Genomic DNA, 3,209 nt, shown 5'->3' on the forward strand with positions numbered 1-3,209 from the left:
GTTTTAGTGTTTCAGTAAATCCTTCAGTAAATACTTCAACTTGAAGCCTCACTCTGAACACTGGAGGAGGCTTTAGTACAGTACGCTTCACTTTACTTAGAGTGGACAAATACGACTTATGAGCTCTTATAATTTGTTATGATCAGTACTTATAATGTATTATGTTAACAATTCATAACGCATAATAAGCATGGCTATAACGTGTAATGCATTTTTATAAATATTTATAGCTATGTTTATAATGCCTTATGAATGCGTTATAACATGTAATGAATGTGTTTATAGATGCTTACAAAGGTGACATTCATAGAAAGTGTTACCGTCTTTTCTTCTAAAACTTAATATGAATGAATGTGTCAATATTATCCAATGATAAAAAATAGATGAACCAGCCCTGAAACATGTCCAGGGGAATAAATCCCAGGAATGCAGCCCTCCAGAAGAAGAAATTTCAGACTTAATTACACCATAGCCTTTCGGTTAATGTGCTGAGATTAGAGAGATTAGATTTATCCCATCGAGAGAGAAAATAAGAGGGGATATTTAATCCTGGGGGGCTTCTTTTCTCCCCAAGTCACACTTCTGTTCTCTATAAACACGACCAGCTGAAAACAGCAGCAGCCGCCTTAAAGCCTGGATGTTCCCTGCATTTCCTTCTGACACCAGTGAAGAGATACATATGGAAATCTGACAAGCTTTCCTGTCCAGAACATGCTTCATTCTCCCATAGCTCCCAGTCCAGCTCAACGCCGCCGCCCGCGCGGCTGTTAATCGGCACCAATCTGCTGCTGAGTGTGGCGCGGAGCTCTGGGGGGGTCGGTCCCCGTTACAGTGGTCACACTATCAGTGATGTGGTCGTTAAAAGTCCCTGCTCTCTCTCTATCAGCCCAGCATCGGGAACTTCCCCCTTCAGCTGATTAATTGGGGCCATAAACGGCGTAATTAATTTCTGCTCACCGCTCCCCAAAGTTTAACGGCCGGAGGATGCTTAGTATTAAAGTCAGGTGGCAGCCATCGATCTTACAGCACCTCCGGGGTAATGAAGACTGTCAGCGGCCTAACGGCAGAGAGAGGGAGAGAGAGGGAGAGACAGAGAGACACAGAGAGAGACATAGACAGAGACATAGAGAGACAGAGAGAGAGAGCATGATTATAATGCATGCGCCAACCTCTCCCCATCTCCCTCCTTCATTTATCTCTCTCTCCTTCACTCCTTCACTCTGTCACTACCAATCTGCACTCAGACACACACACACCCACACACACACACACACACACACACACACACACACACAGAGGAAACACTCAGCACTCCAGCTGCTCATCAAATACACACTCCTCTAATACAAACTCCTCTAATACAAACTTCTCTAATATATGCAGTGTACAGTCGTGTGCAAAAGTCTTAGCGCCCCTGGACAAATTCCACGTTCTTGCTGATGTTCTAAGTGTAAATAAGTGAACACGTTCTCTACAGAGAACACACTCCTGCACACTGTAATACACACTTACTGTTTATTTAAAGCAGACAACAACATATCTGTAAGACATTTAAGTTATTTTGGGAAAATCAATAAGTTACTAATTGATAGATCATTGCAAGTTGATCATTACAGCATATTATTAAGAACTTATCGGCCTCATGTTAAATTTGAAATACAAAATATTCCATATATAAATTTCCACAATATGTTCAGAAAAGCATATTGTTTATTATTGTGACAATTTTTGACAATAACAACGTATATCATTATATTTCCCAGCCCTAGAACCGTGTAAGTCCCATTTTCCCAGTGTGTTTCCCTCTAACTCCAACTGTAGCTGATCAGCCAAGACATGTTTGCCTATTACGTTTTGCTCTGGAGCTACAAAGCTAATGTATAAACCTTCACAAGCCCCCCTACCTGGGGTCAAACCACCCCCCCCATGACTCTAGCATCAGTTTGTCATCTAAGAAAGCACAAATGTCAAGTTATTTGTGTTATTAATCAAAGAACAATACAAAAAATACTACATATTTAAAAATAAAAACAACCACAACGACAGATTTTTAAGTCTTTTCTTGTGAAACTTAATAAGAACGCATGCATCAATATTATTCAATGATAAAAATTAGATGAACTAGTCCTGAAGCATTTCCAGGGGAATAAATTCCAGCCTCAAGATTTGATCATCTTTTGAAATACAAAGCATTACGTATATAACTTTACATATATATACAATATTTTCACTAGAATTTCATTTTGGATATTAATTTTATTAGCACTTGATTCTGGATATTTATTTTCTCATAACTTAATTAAGGATATTATTTTAATAGAACTTTGCTTTGAATATTTATTTTAGTAGAACTTATTTCTCAATGTTCTACAGCTTTCTCAGTCATTCAGGACTCATCTACACTCTTTTACACATCCAATATTTCTTCATTTTTATTTACAGGTTCCTATAAATACTTTGAAATATGTGAAATTCTACAGGACGAACATGTTTGAATATATTAGGTTTTATATTGTTGAAAACAGATGCCTGAATAAGTTCCTAATCACTTTGACTGCTGATTGAAGAAGAAGTGCAATGTTACATTAATACTTCTTCACTGAAATACTTGCCTCTTCTATCCATTCATCACAATCCAACACGAGACTCTCTTATTAGTTGTTTTCTATCCGTACTGGCGTGAACTCTGCCTCCTGTTGCACACGGTCATGTTGTGCTCGAGTGTGTTAGTATGCTGCTAGACACCAATGTGAACATCCTGGCCTGCACATGTTTACTGTAATTAGGCCTGAAGACGTTTAGACAGGGTGTATAAAGGCTGGTCCATTTATAGTCCTATAAAGTGCACCTACACTGCTCGGCTCCCTGAAGCCGACAGCACGCTGTTCCTGCCATACTAATGCAAATGCTGAAAAATGATGTGCTGCGAACCTCGCTTTAATGGCTCGACTTCAAAATAGACTCCAGTGATTACTGCTTGTGCAACATGTTTGTTTTGGTGTCATAAAGCTGCCACCACATGTGTGGTGCTGCAAAAAAAGCCTCAAAATGTTGCGTAAATGATCAATCCAAGCCAATATCGACCTGGACCATGTGTTTTGATCAAGCTTTGCTTAGACTTGCTTTGCTTAGGCATTAATCAGACATGCTGTTTACATCCTCATAGATGTAAGACCATTAATAATGTCAAATTAATATCAAACTACTGG

Source organism: Colossoma macropomum, unplaced genomic scaffold (genome assembly GCF_904425465.1).
Source record: "Colossoma macropomum unplaced genomic scaffold, Colossoma_macropomum, whole genome shotgun sequence".
Classification (NCBI taxonomy): Eukaryota; Metazoa; Chordata; class Actinopteri; order Characiformes; family Serrasalmidae; genus Colossoma; species Colossoma macropomum.